Consider the following 20,680-nt stretch of genomic DNA (forward strand, 5'->3'; position numbering starts at 1 on the left):
GGATAAAGGTAAGGAAAGACATTTAAAAGGGGTGAGATGTTAGGGAGTAACAGGTGAGGAGGGTGTCTGCCCCACAGATGAAGTTGTCAGGAAGACATCTCTGATGAGATGGATAGGATGAAAGGAGCCAGGAGTGCAAAAAGCCAAGAAAAGAGCCACCGTATAAAAGGAAGAGCAGATATAAATGCCAGAAGGAGGGAACTTGGAGTGTTCAAGGAACAGAGGAAAAACGTGTGGCTGGAATGTTACAAACAAGATGGTGAGGGTTGCTGTGCATCAAGTAAGTCCCCAGTTCCTGTGTTTTGAGAAGGTCTCAAGAAGGGGACAAAGAAGATAACAGCAGGAAAGCAGCAGCAGTGAAAGGACTTGATATGTCAAGGACTCTGCCTTAGCCTGGCTCATTCCTGTAGGCTGTGCCATGGGATCTTCCAATAGCCACAGTCATCAAATTTGGATGTCTGGAGAAAGCACCGTCTCAGGCTTGGAGGTGCATAAGAGCAAAGTGAATAATAGCTTGTCAAGGTCCACAGCCGACCTCCCAGGGTTTGTTGCTACCAGCAGGTGAGCTACGGCACTCAATCCACATTTCTGTCCAGCAAGCTGCTGGTTGATCCTGGGGCTCCACAATCTGTAACTACTGACTGGTCCACAATCTGTAACTACTGACTGTCATACTTCTTCTTGACAAGATTTGCTCTCCAAAGCAACTAACCTGTGGGTTTGCCAGTGTGCCAGGCACAGATTGGATGCTTCCTATATATTTCCTTACTCTGGTGAATTCTTGCAAATCAATGATAGAGGTATCATTATCTCCTTTTAACAGGAAAAACTAGGGTCCAAAAAGAGAAAGTAATCACCTCAAGTCGCATGTTGATAAGTAGTGGGTATCTGTGTGTGCCCTGACGCTGTCTACCTCGGCACACAGAACTCCATCATCAGCTGAACCTTCACACAAAGAAAAATTAAAGCATTCTACCTTGGAGCAAGATATACCTAGATCTCACCTTGGCCACTGTGCCATTATGTGACTTCAGGATATTTACTTCACTATTCTGAGCCTCAATTTCCTTCTCTATAAAGTGTAGGAAATTGTAGTACCCACACTTTAAGGGGTCATTGGAAGATGATGAATGTCAAATGCCTAGAATGCAACAAGAGCTCACCAAATATTAGCTGGTAGTATTAATATTATTACTTCACTCTCTCTCTTCTGTTCAATACCTACCAAGGAGTCCTAGCTATGTATCCATCCTAGGTAGTCTTTCACCACAAGCCACCATCCACCTATTTTAAAATGTGCCATTTTGTCAAATAGGGATGCAGCAAATGAAATATAAGCCATAAACCTTTAAGGAGCAGCCCATCCATCAGGGAGTCAACCCTAATACTCACAGAATAAGCCAGTGCTAGCCAGTGAGTTACCGTGGCAGCTGAGAAACAGTCATCCTTATAATTGGATGCATCTTCTTCACATGAAACATCCTCCCATTTTTACTGAGCAGCCTGAACCCCAGGGGGACACTCCAATCTAGAGCCTGTAGAATTCCACACAGCTGTCTTTCTCCTCATTTGCTAAATTAGCCTCTCGTAAAGATAACACCCACTTAAGCACTAGTGATCCTCCTTGGAGCTTTCACAGGGAAAGCTCATTTTAAGAACTACTGGAGCTGAATCTGAATTTACTGGCTACTTACACAAACTTGATCCTCCAGCCTTCTCACTCCCTTCTAGAAGGTTAGATATTTCTTCTTTGTACCAGATGTTCAAATTTATTCCAAACATTGAACACATCCTTTGGACAGGTGGTGGAGAGTGCTGAATGCAGTTAAGGAGGAGACAAGATGATTCACTCCAGCTTCACCTTAGCTCTCACGAGCATCCACTTTTAAAGGCATTGGAGTCAGCTCACCTGCAGCCCTCAATGAGTCACACCTGGGCTTCCATTTCCAATCTGTGGCAGCTGCTGTCTTCATAGTTCTCAAGTCTGTTGATGTTACAAATAAGATTGTGTCATTCATGAAGTACCTGGAGTGCTTAAGAGGGAAGAGCATTGGATAAATTTAAGGTATTTGATATTATTACTTTTTAATAATGGCTAAAGGAAAAAATGAGTGGTCTAATGCACTGAGTCTCAAACTATTTTTGCTTGTAACCTACAATTTTATATATATATATATATATATATATATATATATATATATATATTAACCTAGCAACTAAGCCTGAAACTAAAGTTTCATGTAATAGCACTAATACTTCCTAAGTGCTATATACTCTGATAGTTTGTACTCTATTTCTTCATTTAAAAAAAGCCTATTCAGTTGATTTGATGACCCACTAATGAGTCAAAACTTGCAGTTTGTGAAACACTGTTGAAAGTCTAAAACATATATTCATATCTTTTGCTATATGACAAATTAAGCTCAAGTCATATATATTTCTCTCTCCCAACAAACATGTGTGCATATATATATATGCAAAAAGTACCCAATCTTTTCGGAGCAAATAACATTAACCCAAGATCATTGGTCACTTTCCTGATTAGCCTCATGGTACTCAGCAGAGAATACAGTTGCTTATTAGATGAGCTATTTGCATCTACCCTCAATATGTCATTTTATTTTAGGAATACAAAAACAACAAAACATGAGCCCTCTGAAAAATATACATATTTATATGTACTTCTGATTAAGAAATCTTGAACAAGCAGATTTTTCTCTTGAGGCTTTGAACGGGCTCATTTCTTAACAGAAAATGCAAAGATGCATATTCTTGTTTTCAAAGGATCGAAAGTTCAGTTTTATCATGAAGGAGGCAGAGAGAAAAACAAGAGGAAGGGGTGAGAAAGAAGAAAAGAGAAGGAGAAAAACTGGAGGGAAAAGGATCCAGATTTAAGACATAGTTTGTTGCTTTTCAATCTCTTACAATATAGTAGGATAATTAATATTAATTAAATATCCTAAGTTTGTAGAATAACACCAGTTAAAACTCACTAAAGAGAATGCTATTTTTAACTTATGACATGTTGATACACTGCTCTTGCTTCATAAATTCTTTTTTTCTTAACAAGAGAGGATTTTTATTTTTAATTATTACAGATACATAATAGTCTTACATAAGAAAGGGTTTTAAAATGAGATAAGCTTAGTAGTTTTGTTTTGTTTTTTAATCAATAAACTTTTTTAGAGTACTTTTGGTTCATTTCATTTAGCAAAACTAAGAAGTAAAGAGAGTTCCCCCACACTCTATCCCTGTCCCCACACTCATACAACTTCTCCCAGTATCCACCTCCCACATGAGAGTAGTACATTTGTCACAATCAATGAACCTGCATTGACACATCATTATAATCCAAAGTCTATAATAGTTTACATTAGGGTTCATTCTTGTACATTCTATGAGCTTGGACGAATGTATAATGACAGGTATCCATCATGGTAGTATCATACAGAATAGTTTCACTGCCCTAAAATTCCTCTGTGTTCTGCCTATTCCTCTCTTCCTCCACCTCATGCCTGGAAATCACTGCTCTTGTTTTTGCCTTCATAGCTTTCCCTTCTCTAGAATGTCATATATGTGGAATCATACAGCACATAGCCTTTTCAGATTGGCTTCGTTTACTTAGACATAATCATTTTACCAAGTGAAAGAAGCATTTTCCTCCATGTCTTTTCATGACTTGATAGCTCATTTCTTTTTAGCATTGAATCATACGCCGTTGTCCAGATAAATCACAGTTTATCCATTCACCTACTGAAGGACATCTTTGTGACTTTCTGGTTTTGGCAGTTATGGATAAAGCTGCTATAAAAACTATAAACATCCATGCACATATTTTTGTGTAGACATAGGTTCTCAATTACTTTGGGTAAATACCAAGGAGTGTGATCTCTAGAAAGTATGGTTACAGTATGCCTACTTTCGTAAGAAACTACCAAACTGTCTTCCAAAGTGCCATACCATTTTGGGTTCCCCCCAGCAATAAATGAGAGTTCCTGTTGCTTCATATCCTTGCTAGTAGCATTTGTTATTGTCAGTGTTTGGGGTTTTAGCCATTCCAATAGGTATGTAGTAGTATCATATTGTTCAGATTTTCAATTCCCCAATGACATGTGATGCTGAACATGCTTACTTGCCATTTGTATTTCTTCTTTGGTGAGGTGTCTGCTCAGGTCTTTTGCATATTTTCTAGTTAGGTTGTTTTTCTTCTTATTGTTGAGTTTTAACTGTTCCTTGTATATTTTGGATAATAATTCTTTAACAGAACTATCTTTTAAAATATTTTCTCCCAGTCTGTGGTTGTCTTCTCATTCTCTGGATGCTGAGTAGCTGTTAGTATTCCCAAATATGTTGAGCTATGCAGCTTCTTAATGAAAAGAGAAAGGCTTATTTAATCTCCAGATTGAATTGTCAGGTAAATTAATTTCTGGTGTTTTATTTTTATCAAAATTGATTATAGAGTTTTTGATAAAATCATGTTCCTTTCAAAAATGAAAAGTAGTCTCAGAAAACATATTTTGTTATCTTCTCCAGTTTGCTTTTTAATAGAAATTTAGTTTTATATGTCAAGTGAAATTTCATTGCACACTAATTGTTTGCCTTTTTGGAGGAGGAGGAACATGCAACCAAAATGTGTTTTTAATAAAATAAGAGATTAGTGTGAGAACTGTTGTGTAAGGCAAACCAACAAGGGTGACTTTATCAGAAAAAGGGTAAGAATAACATATAAACACTTCTATTTGAGTATAGGTACATTTCTACATATGAAAAACATTAGCCTAATTCTTCATATAACTTTACATAACTAAAAAGTATAAAAATATTTATTTCTAATATTGTTGTATATAAGCATAAGGAAGCACTTAACAGATTCCTCTGTGTTGTGATTCTATGTTTATCTGCGATGTCATAAATTCTGACTTTAGGCATATCTGAATAGTCAGGTTGATTTTTTAACACAGCAATTGTGTTAAAATTGCTTTAAAAAAACAATCCTGATCTGTTAAATTAGGTTTAATATTTAAAGAGCATTTTTATGGCTCCAAAATAGTTTATCTACATTAAACACTGAAAAACATGAATTGATGAGTAACCTAATCTAATTCTACCCAAAGTTCCTTAGATAACTATTGTACTACAACACACAGAAAAAAAAAAATAAAGAGTAGTTAGTAGGGGTCATTATTTAGATAGATTTCCTTTCTAATGTTTTCCTAGGTTTATTTTTTCCAAAGGGTATGTGCCTGCTGTCCTTAGAAGTCATACCCACCATTGCTAACATAAAATCTCATGAAAGATGTAGCTTGACTTTGCATTGTTGATTATACATGATTTACTCTCTAGTTCTTGGACTCTGAACAGAAGGCATCCTGGAACTGTCTAGTGATGGCTTAGCTATCGTACAGGGGGAGTTTGGGGTAGGATATAACAATATTTTGAGATTCCTACATGATCACAATATATTCTGGTTTTAAATCAAAGAGCCGCCAAATTACTCAGATTTATAGGCATCAATACACACATGTGGGGTTTGGATAATCGAAGCTGTCAGATCTACCTAGAAGCAGTTCTAAATGAATAACCCAGAAGTGAGACAACCAGAGGATGAATAAATCAAGTGATTTTTCTAACAGAACTATCTGTGTACTTCAATTATTCATGAGGCTTTGGATGTGGAAGCATGACCTGTGAAATCTTGGAGGACAAAAGAATTTGCTTCTATCCGAGACTCCAATAACTGCCAAAAATTACTTATTTTTTCTGCTGTATAGGTCAGTCGAGGGTGTTTTTCCCAACTTCTTTATAGCTCCTCTCTTCAAATTCAGAAAGAAAGAATCAATCAGATATATATATATATGTGTGTGTGTGTATATATATATATATATATATATATATATATATATATATATATAGTAGATTCAACCATCTCTGAGGCCAAGCCTTGGGAATTCTGAACAAGCAAAAATGAGGCCTCTAAGAATAACTAGACTTAGTCCTTGTGGGAAAAAAGACTTTGTCAAGGCCCTGCTGAGCCAAGGAGAGGCAGTATCTCAGCCCAGACAAGGTTTGGATTACCCAGGACTCTTGAAGTTCTTGCTACACCAGTGTCTGGATTTTAATTCAAAATTGAGAGTTAATTATAATAAAAACAGGAAAGTAGCAGAAAGCCTTACACATAAAGGAGGTGAAAGGAAATTAGTGCTCACTGAGAGCAGGCTATTCTAATAATAAAATAATTGTAAATAATAAAACAAAAACCTAACATTTAACATTAGTTAAAATGTGCCAGGCATTGTTCTATCAGTTTTCTAGAGACATCATGCCACACAGACACATACTGTCATTTAACCCTGACAGCAAGCCTATGCGATAGTCACCTCTGTTATCCTTCAGGGGGTAGCCTCTGTTCTCTCCCTGTGCCTTTCTTGATGCTACACTGTTCTTCATCACACCCTAAAATAAGACATAGCTGCAAATTCATGATGGAGTGACATATATTTTTCAGAAAGGATTTCACTGCAAGATGGAAAAATGTATTGCATCTCACATAAGGCTTTATCCATTTCCACAGCAGACTTGTCAGTTCTTATCATACCACCCTGTTCACACGTCAAATTTCCATAAATTATTCTCTTAGCCAGATCCTCAGTTTGGTGTCTACCTAAGCAGGACAAAACCAGTCAGCTACCCCACCTAAAACCCCATGAAAGCAGTTTGGGGGTCATCTGCTGTGGGAGTCATCTGTTGTCTCTCACCTGTGCCACGAGACTATTATATCTCTACCTCTAACTGCTTATCTAATTGTCCGCCCAACTGATAAGTCTTTTCCTTGGGGAGAAACCTGTTGTCAAGGACCTGAAGTGTCTTCCACATTGTCACATCATGTGTCATGCACTTTGTATGGAATAAGTTCTTAAAGGTTTACCATGGCATTATTAAGTAGGCATTATCACTTCCTATATTAAAGATGAAAGGCCTGAGCTTCAGAAATTAAATAATTTCTACAGTATTACAAATAGGGTAACTAGGGTAACCAACCAACTCAGTTTGCCTGGGATCATCCTCATTTTAAATACGGAAAATTTCAGATCCTAGGAAAGCCCTCTATCCCAGACCACTGGTCACACTAACACTAGAAAATAGTAATGGCTTGTTTCCAAACTAGATTTTCTGACTAATCAAATAGCCACTCAATGAACAGGTGTTTAATGAGAGAGAGAGAGAGAGAGAGAGATTGGAAGAAAGGGGAAAGAAGGAAGACAGGAAGGGAGGGAGACAGGGAGGAGGAAAGGGAAGGAAGGAAGGGAAATGAAACAGGAGGGAAATGGAAGCTTTATGGTGATTCAATATCTTATAAATCTTATTGTTATATATAATTTACTTTATACACAGTGGGGAGAATATATATTTGGTTGATATTTGAAAGTCCCTCCCTAATCATGAATAACCCGTAATGGTTACATAGCATTTGAACCATAAATACTTGAACTATCTTTATCTAGATCAGCACTATAAACTTTGCTTATTTGCATAAGGAATATTAGCAATAATATTTCATGAATGAAATGAACAATATTCAACCACAGTGGATTGAGTATGGTAATCTAGCAAGCCCAGAAGCCTGCCTGCATTTCCCAATGGTGTTCTTGGCCTCTAATCAGTCCTGAGTCCTACAACTCAGTGGAGGATTCTATCACCTTATTCCAACTAGACAATTAACTGAATCCTGCTGTTGGAATAGTGCTAAATCTGCCTCCAGAGAATCTTTCATGCAGAGAATTTGCTGCCAGGTGAGGTGATATACTAAAGAACAGAAAACAGGGCCTCACTGACTGTATAGGAACAGGCTGAATGATTGCTTCATGACTGCTTGCTGATAATTGCTTGCCTGAGTGGAAGATTTCAGTATGAGATATGTTTGTGTTATAACATAGCACCTGGTAGCAAAACTATAGAAAAGGAAACCTGTAGCCTTTACCTGCCTCAAACTACCGAAGGCTTCTGATATTGGCCAAAATAAACCTTTTGCTTGTGACTGGCCAGGTTAGTGCAGGTCTGTTCCCCCTCCATCATCCACTCTTACGGGCAGTTTCATTCACATAAAAAAAAATTTTTTTTAATTCCTCCTCTAATGAATAATATATAAAAGTTACATGCTTTAGTCAGAATGACTTTAAGCAGTTGTCTATAAAATAAGGCTTCTCCTTCCACAAGAGCTATAATATATAAGCTCTTGATGAAAGAATAAAATGAGCTATTACGATGGTTACCCAGCATCTAATTAAAATGAAAGAGCCTGAAAATGGCTTTCTTATTATTAGTGGTCCTATTAAAGATGACGGATTGTCCTAGATGCATCGCTCCAACAGAGGACATCCTCTTTGCTTCTGGGAAAAGGAGAGTTAATCAGAACAAAATATGGCTGTTAAAAATCCTTCCAAAGTCCACACTTCGAGATTTGTGTTACATTCATTGATTCTTTTACCATCTTTCTTGCTTTTGCCAACCCACTAAAACCCTTCTCGGGCCAGAAATTCAACTTCTATAAAATGGTAGTTCCTTCTTCAATATAAAACATTTAATTGAGTTAATATTTCAAGGTTTTCATTACTATCATAAGGAAGCATTAATGGTGAGAAGAAAGAAAAAACCATCAGTCAGCAAAAATCCTATTACTTTTCCTTTAGTGGATGTGGTCATTACATCCTTTCTAAGGAAGATCTCATTTCCTGAAGGATCTGAACAGTGGTGAGGTAAGAGGGTTGGCTGAAAGAGACAAATAATCTTAACCAAATATAGTGAGACTCAATCCAGAGCAAATTCACTGACATCTACTCATTGAGCAGGTTCTCTAGTCCGTTTAATGTATTTCACCCAGAAGAAACAGGTAAAGCATATAACCACAATTAGCTCACCATCTGCACTCGTTTGCAGGTTAAACTTCAAATTCCCTTTGTGCATTTTCAATTTTTCACATATAATTTCTTTCACATTTAATTTTTTAAAATCATTATGACTCCTGGTGGATGTGAATGAGTTGTGGCAAATGCTCTCATGCATGGCAAGTCCAATCTTTTAACAGAACTATTCACTTTGCAAAGATTCCTCAAGTGGTACTTAGGCATGAATCCCTTATCTCCAAAGCAGAGAATTTTTAATGTACCAACAAAGATATTTGTGATTTTCTTTTTATGCTTAAGAGTATAAAAAAGATATGTTTCCCCCCCCACCTTCAATTTTAAGGCCTACCCAGACTCAGCCGTAAACAGCCCACCAATCTACTGTTGTGTAGGATTTAATATCAGCTTTAACCATAAGTTATGCATAGAAATAATGATAGCACTTGGTATAAAAACCAACTCAAAATGGGCAATGAGTCCACATAGAACATTTGGAGAATTGAGCTATTTGCTTTGTATAAGCCTCTAAACTTACCAAGTCAAAGACTTCAGACAGGAAAGAAGGACAAGGTGGAATTCAGTGAAAATGTAGTACCCAAGGGAGGGAGTTTCCACTTAGAACTGGAACCAGACAAGGCTGCCCACTATCTCCACTTCTATTCAACATAGTGCTGGAAGTCCTGGCTACAGCAATCAGACAGGGAAGTGGAATTAAAGGTATCCAAATAGGGGCAGAAGAGATCAAAATTTCACTGTTTGCTGATGATATGATATTATATTTAGAAAACCCCAAAGATTCAACCAAGAAACTCCTGGAGCTGATAAATGAATTTAATAAAGTCTCAGGATACAAAATCATTACACAGAAATCAGAGGCATTCATATATGTCAACAACAATCAAATTGAGAACCAAATCAAAGACTCAATTCCCTTCACAATAGCAACAAAGAAATTAAAGTACCTAGGAATATACTTAACCAAGGATGTAAAAGACCTCTACAGGGAGAACTATGAAACACTGAGGAAGGAAATAGCAGAGGATGTAAACAGATGGAAATCCATACCATGCTCGTGGATCTGCAGACTCAATATAATTAAAATGTCTATACTACCCAAACTGATCTAAAGATTCAACATAATACCTATTAAAATCCCATCAGCATTCTTCACAGATATAGAGAAAATCATTTTACCCTTCGTATGGAACCAAAGAAGACCCGAATATCAAAAGCAATTCTAGGCAACAAAAATAAAATGGGAGGTATTAATATGCCAGATATCAAACTATACTACAAAGCTGTAGTAATTAAATCAATCTGGTATTGGCACAAAAATAGGAATATTGACCAGTGGAACAGATCTGAGAATCCTGATATAAAACCATCCTCATATAGCCATCTAATCTTTGACAAAGCAGACAAAAACATACGCTGGGGAAAAGAATCTCTTTTCAATAAATGGTGCTGGGAAAACTGGATAGCCACCTGTAGAAGGCTAAAACAGGACCCACACCTTTCACCTCTCACAAAAATCAACTCATGCTGGATAACAGACTTAAACCTAAGGTATGAAACTATTAGAATTCTAGAGGAAAATATTGGAAATACCCTTCTAGACATTGGCCTGGGCAAAGAGTTTATGAAGAAGTCCCCAAAGGCAATCACAGCAGCAACAAAAATAAATAAATGGGACATGATCAAACTACAAAGCTTCTGCACAGCCAAAGAAATAGTCATGAAAGTAAACAGACAACCTACAGAATGGGAGAAAATTTTTGCATCCTATGCATCCGATAAGGGACTGATAACTAGAATATACTTAGAACTCACGAAAATCAGGAAGAAAAAATCAAATAACCCCATTAAAAAGTGGGCAAAGGACTTGAACAGAAACTTTTCTAAAGAGACAGAAGAATGGCCAACAAATATATGAAAAAATGCTCAACATCTCTAATCATCAGGGAAATGCAAATCAAAACCACAATGAGATATCACTTAACCCCAGTGAGAATGGCCTTTATCAAAAAATCTCCAAACAATAAATGCTGGCGTGGTTGTGGAGAGAGAGGAACACTCCTACACTGCTGGTGTGACTGCAAACTAGTTCAACCTCTGTGGAAAGCAATATGAAGATACCTTAAAGCGATACAAGTGAATCTACCATTTGATCCAGCAATCCCACTGCTGGGCATCTACCCAAAAGATCCAATGACACTGTACAAAAAAGACACCTGCACTCGAATGTTTATAGCAGCACAATTCATAATTGCAAGGCTGTGGAAACAGCCCAAGTGCCCATCAATCCAAGAATGGATTAATAAAATGTGGTATATGTATACCATGGAGTACTATTCAGCTCTAAGAAACAATGGTGATATAGCACATCTTATATTTTCCTGGTTAGAGCTGGAACCCATACTACTAAGTGAAGTATCCCAAGAATGGAGAAACAAGCACCAGATATATTCTCCAGCAAACTGGTATTAACTGAGTAGCACCTAAGTGGACACATAGGTACTACAGTAATAGGGTATTGGGCAGGTGGGAGGGGGGAGGGGTGGGTATATACATACATAATGAGTGAGATGTGCACCATCTGGGGGATGGTCACGCTGGAAACTCAGACTTGTGGGGGGAGGGAGGGAAAGGGCATTTTTTGAAACCTTAAAATTTGTACCCCCATAATATGCCAAAATAAAAAAATAAAAATAAATAAATAAAAAGATGAATGACAAAGTTTAAGGAAATCTTTTTAAAAAAGGGAGGGAGTGAAGATGCAGGGGTAGAGGGGAGGGAAGAAACTGTGGCTCTAGATTGGAGCTGCTTAGATCACACACGACTGTTGTGTTCAATTCTGAACACTACACATCAGGATGGGTCTGACCAATGTCACATAAACATCAGTGGAAAGGAGCAGAGTGTGCGTGAGGAAAACAACCATGGACTCCAAGGCCACTACTGCAAGAAAAATGAAGACCCAAAGGAAAAATAAAGATCATTATAGGGAAAAGACAGGAAGGCATACCTCAGCATAATCTAAGAAAAAACTTTCTGACTTTTGAAGCTGTCCCTAAATAAGATTCTATCAAGGTGTTATACTTCCTGTTACTAGAACTGTTCAAACAGGGACTAGACAATCTCTTGCCTGAGATGCAGTTAAGGGTATTACTATGCTAAACCTGAGGGTGGAGATAGGAGTTTCTGGAATTCCTTCTGTCTTGCCTCTAAAATTTTGCAATGCTTAATAGGGCACATGTTATGATATGCTGCACCTCAGAGATGAGTCATCTATATCTGAAAATTAAATAAGACTGAGAAAAAACTAGCATAATAAAAAAACAACTTCCAGTGCCTCCGACAAACTAAACTTTATTTTTCTTTCCCAACAGGAAGCCAGACATAGGCTAAAGCTGTCCATGGATGGCTGGATCGCAGCAAGGAATCAGCTTCTGGATAAAAATGAGCACCTCATGCCCTCAAGACCAGTTTTTGTGTGCAGAAAAAACAATCCAGAGGTGGGTTCTGATTAATAAATATATTCAATGTATTAAATTTACACATTTTTCTAAAGCTTTCAGCTCAACTTATTATTCTTATTTTATTTATAAGCGTAACAAAATTTAAGGGTTGTGAATATATTTAGTTCAATTTGCAAACTTAATTATATACCTTCAAACATTTTTAACTGCATTATAAATGTACTATATTTGAGTTCATTTTTAAATACTTCAATTTTCTACCTGAACAAACCTTCCCAAGTATCTAAAAATTCTAAAAGTCTAGTCAATTACATTTACAGATATAGTAAATCTTATTAGCTTAAATGTCATGATGAGTTATATATATGTGTATAGTATGCAATATGTGTGTGTGTGTGTGTGTGTGTGTGTGTGTGTATCTTGAAGACCCTGGTTTCAATACTTTTGGATACATACTCAGAAATGGGATTGAACTTTCTTTTTACAGAAATAGAAAAAGCAATCCTTAAATTCATCTGTAACACTAAAGCCCCAAAATAGCCAAAACAATCTTGGAAAAGGAAAACAAAGTTGGAAGCATTGCACTTTCTGATTTCAAAATATATTACAAAGCTATCATAATTAAAATAGTACAGTACTAGCATAATGATGTATAGATCAATAAACAGAATAGAGCACAGAAATAAGCCCACTCATAAAAGGTCAACTGATCTTTAACAAGGATGCCAACAATACACAATGTGGAAAGGACAATCACTTCAACAAATAGTGTTGAGGAAACTGGATATTCGCATGCAAAACGATGAAATTGGACCCATACCTTATACTACACACAAAAATCAACTTAAAATAGATTGAAGACTTACACTTAAGACCTGAAACTGTGATTTCTGTAAGGGAGACATTCAAAAATCACATTCCTGGTCCCTGTTTCAGACCATAAATTAATATCTTTGGGGGCTCTGGTACTTTGTTTTATGTTCTTTGGTAGACTCTACTGCGTAGCCAAATTTAAGAAACACTCTTCCTTAATTCTCTAATAATCCTACTCATTTCATGTGGTTCATTTGAGGTTGATCCTACCGTCACTCTTGACCTGATTCTGAGCATAGGTACCTGATTCTGATCTGGAAAATTAGAGCAATCTCCCCCCTGGGCCACAGTAATTGGTTCAAGGTTATGAAGTGACTTAAGCCTGATCAATTGCATTTCTTCCTGAGACTTTTCATAGAGCAAGCTGGAAAGATACATTGTCATCTGCAGAGAAAATACACTCTAAGAATAATTTAGTCTTTTCTCTACCAGTGGCAACTTGTGCCCAGTTACAGACAGCATATCTGATAAGTCACATAGACTGAGAGTTAGAGGTGGCACTATATAATAAGCCTCTGGATCTTGTCCTGAATCTTCCCAGTCAAGTAAATCTAGAAATTCCTTCTTTTGACTTTGCTAGGTTGAGGTGGCTTTCTGTTGCTTATAACTGAGAGAGTCCCATTATCTGTGCATGTGCTAACATTCCCTTCCTTCTCCTCCAAGGTGGGAACAGGTTTTGTTTCATAATAATTCCCTTCTTATCCTGCTTTCGCTTTCTCTCTCTCTCTTTCTCTCTTCTCACCCCCCTTCAGCTTTTTTCTCAACAAATATAAACATATTCACATCTTTCTGAATGAACACAGAAAACTCCCAAATGATCTGGTGTTCTCTTCTAGCTACTCCTTTCTCTCCTTCCCTTGCCAGTTAATCCCCTCAAAATAGTGATTTACAAGCAATGTATCCCTCTCTTCAATTTCACAATGTTCTAACCACCCTTCAAAAGGTGAACATAGACAGCCTCCAAATACAGTGGGCGTTCCCCCACCCCAGTCTAGTATGCTTGATCTTATGGTTGCGGTGACGTTGTTCATTCTTTAAATTCTTCCCTGAGCCTCCATGACATTACTTTATACTGGTCATCTCCTGGGCTCTCTGCTACCTCTTTCTCAGCCTTTTCTTTTGTTGACTTCTCTTTATATTATCCCAACCTGCAAATATTGGAGCACTCCTCAGTTCTGCTCTTAATTACTCTTCCGTGGGAGTTCTCATCCATATCCCTGGCTTTTCTCAATTCTATCTAGATGGTGTGGATTCTAAAATCTCTACCTCTAATCTTCCAGGTGTCTCTCCTAAGCTCCTGCCCTCCAACCACCTCCTATCACTCACCTAATTCCTGCTCATCCTCAGGATCCAACTCAGGCAGTACCTCTTCTAAGAAGCCTTTCCTGATGTCCCCCATTTGGTACTTCTCTGTGTCAAAGTCCCTTGTAATCACCTCAATCAATTCAGTTATCACACTGAATGGGAACTATCCATTTATATAGCTCTCTCTCCCTCTCTCTCAAGACTGTAAAATCCCTGAGGCGGTAATTATGTTGCATTTAACTTTGTGACCACCATATAAAAGGTATTCAATAAAGGTTTATTAAATGAATAAAAGAATGGTGGCTATTGATTATTGCAGACTCTCTGTACACTGTTTTGTAAAATACAAATAGTCTCTGGACTATTTTGTAAGGTAAAGCTGCAGAACACCATTTTAGAATCTCCTCCTCATAAATGTGTGAGCTGGGATAGCATTTGGGAGCCTCATTTTTAACATTTTTAATAAATATCAGTTCCCAAGATAATGCATAATGCAATGACATTTATTGCTCAACTCAAGTAATAGATATATATGTGTGTGTGTATGTGTGTGTATATTTATATCTTTCTGTGTAACATGGATACATTTATTATCAACTATTTTTTCTTAAGTCAATGTAAAATGCCCCAGATACTCCTCCTGAATCTCTTGAGTCAGAAGGAAAATAATAGGAGAAGAGAAGAAGTGGGGATTTGTACTTATTGGCTTGTTATCCCATGTACCAAAAGGTACACAGGGTGTGGACCTGGGATGTAGAGACCCCAAGAACTATCTGCAATAGGAAGTCAATATCACCCTTGGGACTGAAGGGGAAGGGGAGGAAATGGTACAACAGGCGGCAGGAGCATGGGTGACAGGTGAAGCCAGGTAAAGCCTCTGTTAAACAGCAGCTGTGGTCATGAAAAGACATAAACGCCATCTGTGTTGTGACAAGGCTGGAGGGATAAATTCTTCAGCCTCCCTGCCCCCTTTCCTTCAGTCTCCCATGGGCCAGAACAGGGCAGGATGGAGCAGGAAGCAGAGGCCAAATGGATGACATCCACCCATCCCTTGCCCCTGCCTGGGTCTCTCATGGAGTAGAGATTGGAAGAAAGTCCAATGAAAAGAGTTGACTTTATCTTCCTTGTTCCCTTTCTTTTCTGATTTACATCAATACAGTAAAAACCCTCTTAAATAGCAGTCCTCAACCAACCCTCCAGTTTAACCCACACTTTTCATCCTCTCTATATAACTATGACATCGTAACTGACACCCAGTGGCCTCTTGCTAGCAGATCCTCTTCAATCTGCTCTCACTAGCTGAGTTGTCAACTTCCCAAGAATCATTGTATTTGTTTCCAAACCTGCCTATGCCTGTTGTGGTTGTTACTGTTTTATAATATCTAATTATTATGTCATCTATAAAATGTAAGTGCAAAAGGAAAAAAAGTCCTTAAACTTCCTCTCTTTTTAATCTGTATTCACTCTCTCTATAGGTGATCTCAACCAGACTCATGGCTTTAATTATTTTATAAACTTATGTTTAAAGATATACCTCCTGTCCGAATCACTCCTCGACATCTTCACTTGAATGTCCAGTAGGCATCGCTAATTTAACGTTTACACGACTAAGCTCCTGACCTCCGCCACTTCCACTACCGTCCCAGACCTGCTCCACCGATGGCCTCACCCCTCTCAGTTCATGGTGATGCCATCCTGCTACTTGCTCAGGCCAAAAACTGTGGATTCATCCATGATTTCTTCCTTTCCTTCACACCTCACACCCAATCTGTCAGAAAATCTGTCTTAATCTTCAAAATGCATCCAAAATCTGACCACTTTGGATCACCTCAACTATCATCACAGTGGCCCGAGTCACCACCATCTCTCACCTGAGTCATTGCCATAGATTCCTAATTGGCCTCCCTCCTTCGACCCTTGCGCTCACAGTCTGTCCTCAACCTGGCACTGGGATCCTCATGAGTGACCATGGCACTCCTCTGCATAAACCCACTGGCTCCCCATATCTCTCAGAGTAAAAGCCAAAGTCCTCATCAGTGGCGTTGCTGCATGGTCCCTCCTTGAGCTCATTTCCTATGACTTTCCTCCCTGATGGCTCTGCTCCCCCCTACACTGGCCTCCTGGCTGTTTCTCGAATATTCCAGACATAGACCCAAACCAGGGCCTTGGATCTATAGTTGCTCCTAGTACCTGGAATGGTGCTTCTCCAGGTACCTTAGCGGTCTATTCCCTCTCCTCTCAGTCATTCCTCACATGCCAGCATCTCATTAGGAACAACAATAAGATTTAAAATTGCAGACCTTCGCCCAACACTTCTCAACTTCTTCTATCTTTCCCCACACCATTTGGCTCCTCCAGACACACTTTTTTGAGTATCTATTGTGCTTATTGTTTGATGTCTATTCCTCATAGAATGTAAGCTCCCCATAGGCATATGATTGTAGCTGTTTTCTTCACCAATCCATCCAAGGCACTCAGAACAGGGACAGGTACAAACATGACACAGGGTAAAATGTTTGTTGAAATAATAAAAGAAAAAGTTTTCTAATAAATGCAACATTTTATAAGTGGTATTTTTGGTAATGTAGAGTTGTTCTTGATTTTGTGTTTCTAAATTATTATTACTATTTTACCTATTTGGTTCTTATGGAACTCCAAAGAAGAAGGAAACGGAGGAGGAAGAGGAGGAAAAGAAAAAGAAAACGCAAGTATTATGAAATTTCTGGAAGGCAGAAAGTTTTACAAGCTCAGAATATAACTGTGCTTAGAACTACTGAATGGAATCCAAAAATTGAGTTTGCTCATCGGAACATAAAATTAAAATAGGAGCCATCTTTTTTATGTAAGTGAGTCCTTATAACTCTTTTTTAATGCTCTATAAAATTATCATCCTTTCAGTTCCAGGTCTGGGAGATTTTTCCCTTTTAAAATTCTTCTGTAAAAAAAAGTCACAAATCTAATAGGACAGGAACTCTTAAAACCACAGATATGATTAAGGCTCAGTTCCCTAATAAATGTGCAACGAGATACTTGTCAGCCCTTGAAATAATGAGCTGTGATGTATGATAAATGTGCCAATAACACATTTTCCAGGGCAGCATATTTCAGATTGGTAGGAAATAGTTGAATCACAGCAGGATCTTATTTTTACACAAATTACTTCTAAACTCCAAATGCATCTAAAATTAATTTCTTTCATCACATTAACACTGGGCTGTTAATCACCGGAATATGTGCTGGTATTTGACAGACATAAAAAATTGATTTGCATTCGCAAGAGGAGGAGGGAACCAATAAAAGAAGCATGTTCCTTGTGTGAAATAAAGTTTTGCATATCCTGGTCCATAAAATATATTGCTTGTTTACTAGTCACAGATGATTATAAAAGTGAGTGAAATAATGGCTTATGAACTTCAAATTAAAAGATCTGACCTTTCTTTAACAGTGCACATGAATTAAGAACAATATGCAATGCAATATGCCTGTAACAAAAGGAGTGAAATTCTGAAATGCTTAAGTCTCTGTAGTTAATTTCTGGGAATTAATTTATTCATTCAGTTGTGAATACAGGCACATACACGCAAAATACTGAATTTCTATGATTCCCTATTCTCACGCAGCCAGAAGTCTAAGGTAGAAAATACTTCAAGATACACAATGCAATAATTACTATGACAACAGAATGTATAGGATGCTATGGGGATATAGTTAAAGAACAGGCTATCTCATCAGCAAGACAGGAACTAATGATAGTTCTTATCTCAAAGGATTCAGGTGACAATTAAAGGAGCAAGTGCATATGGAAGAGCTTAAACAGGAACTGAGCCATGGTACACACTCAGAGCATGTTGGCCTTTCTTACAGGAGGCCTGCTCAAGCCACCCATTATTAAATATCCATGTCAGGTTGGAACTATGCACAGAGTATTCATTAGTGGATAAGACAGAGGTTGTTCCTGCCCATCTCGTGGTGCTTATGGTCTAGTAGGGAAGACTGTAGTGGATATGATATTAGACATACAGCCCGAAGCCCCCCAGTGATTAGGTTCCACAGGAGGGTCCAAGACCATAGGAATGTGCTGGGAAGCAGATACCAGCCTTGCTAAGAAGGTCAGTGACAGCTATCCTCTGCAGGCCTGGGCTGACAGTGGGAGAGGCTGCTATAGAATTTTGTTCATCAGTAGCAAGCAGAGGACAGGACACAGGACCACAGAGACCAGGCAGTAAGACCTGATGGCCACAAGCCTCGGGTCTCAATGGCTGTCAGGGTTGGAGCGGGAGCCAAGGGGACCCCACCTGCACAAGCTATGGAGATGGTTAAGAGGATGCAGCAGTCCTGCAGCAAAATATTGGGATAATTGAAATGGACAATGCTCAGTCTATAGCAACAGAAGAAATCAAGGGTGGGTAACTAGGAGGTTGAGGGCAGTCACCCCAATAAACAGTAGCAATTTATTTTCCAGATTCCAAATCTGATCCAGTTTTCAGACCTGGAACCCACTGGCTGATGAGGTGGCTAAGTCTCCAGGAGAAAGGATCCTGCAACATCATGCCAAGCACACAGTGTTTATTCCCCAGTCCTTTCTCAAAGAAACCTACAGACATTTATGTGGGTAACTGGCCACTGCAGAAAGTGGACTACCCAGACATCTCAGTAATGACTGCACACAGGGTCTAAATTGACATTAATGCCCAAACAGCTGAAGCATCATCGGGGCTCTCCCTATGTTAGAGTAAGCCCTATAGAAGCCATGTGATAAATGGAATCCTAGACATGCTCCACAGCACACAGACACATTCAATGCCATTAGTCCACTCCCAAAAGGTATAATTGAGATGAACATGCTTGGCAGTTAGCTGGCCACAGTGGCTCATGCCCATAACCTTAGCAACTGGGAGGCCAAAGAGGGAGGATTACTTGAGCTTAGGAGTTTGAGGTTTCAGTGAGCTATTATCGCACTGTTGTACTCCAGCCTGGGCAATAGAGCAAGACCCTGTCTCTGAAAAACAAACAACCAAAAATAAACAAACAAAACATAGTTGGCAGCTGTCACCTTGTTCTGTAGGGCAAGAGCCATCACAGTGGTGAGGAAGGCAACATAGAAGTCTCTTAAACTGAACGCATCTGGCCAAGATAATAAATCAAAAGCAATATTGCATCCCTGGGGGATGGCAAATGTGAATGACCTCCTTAAAAAGCTAAAGGATTCAAAGGTCATAGATAGCATCATACCTTCATTCACTCTATCCGTCTGGCCTCTATAGATTGGAGGATGAATCCCAGAGGATGACTGCAGATTACTGCAGGCTCAACCTCAATTGCAGTCACCAGACTAGCTGTATCTTTGCCTCAAGCACATAGTGTGTGGATATTGATTTGGTGAAGGTGTTCATTTCTATCACTTTCAGTTTGCATTCACATGAAATAAGCAATAGAAAATATTAAAAGGTTTGCCCCAGGGTTACATTAACTCTGCTCTTTGACATAAGATAGTCAGAGAGATCTGAACTGCCTGAATGTCCCACAAAACAGCACATTGATCCATTACACCCATGGCATTACGTTGGTTGAGCTGGATGAGCAAGACATGGCTTGCTTGCTGCAGGCCACACCTGTGCTCCAGAGGGTGGGAAATAAACCCTGCAAAGATTCAGAGCCTGCCAACTTGCCACATCTGCAGAGTGTCTGGGAATTCAGTGGTCAGGGGCATGCTGGGGCATCCAATTCAAAGCAAAAGGCAGCTCTGCACTGTGCTCCCATGACAAAGAAAGCACAAAGAAGGAGGGCCTTTTGGGGTTCTGGGGGTAGCATATTCTATACCTAGGATCACTACCCAGGCTTCATATCACTGGGAGATGTGAAGAGCCATGATCTTGGAGTGAAGCCTGGGGTGGGGAAGGGCTCTGAAGCAGGTCAGAGGCAGGGCAAGCAGCCTAGCACCGGGGAAAACAACCCAGCATGTGCATTAGTGCTGGAAGTATCCACAGAGAGAAAGAGTCTGTGTGGAGCCCGTGGAACACCCCAGTGTGAGAATCACACATAGGCCCTCTGGAGACTGGGGCAATACCATGTCTTCTGCTGTGGAGAATTATGCACTTCTTGAAAGCAATCCCTGTCATATTG

Source organism: Microcebus murinus, chromosome 8 (assembly GCF_040939455.1).
Source record: "Microcebus murinus isolate Inina chromosome 8, M.murinus_Inina_mat1.0, whole genome shotgun sequence".
Classification (NCBI taxonomy): Eukaryota; Metazoa; Chordata; class Mammalia; order Primates; family Cheirogaleidae; genus Microcebus; species Microcebus murinus.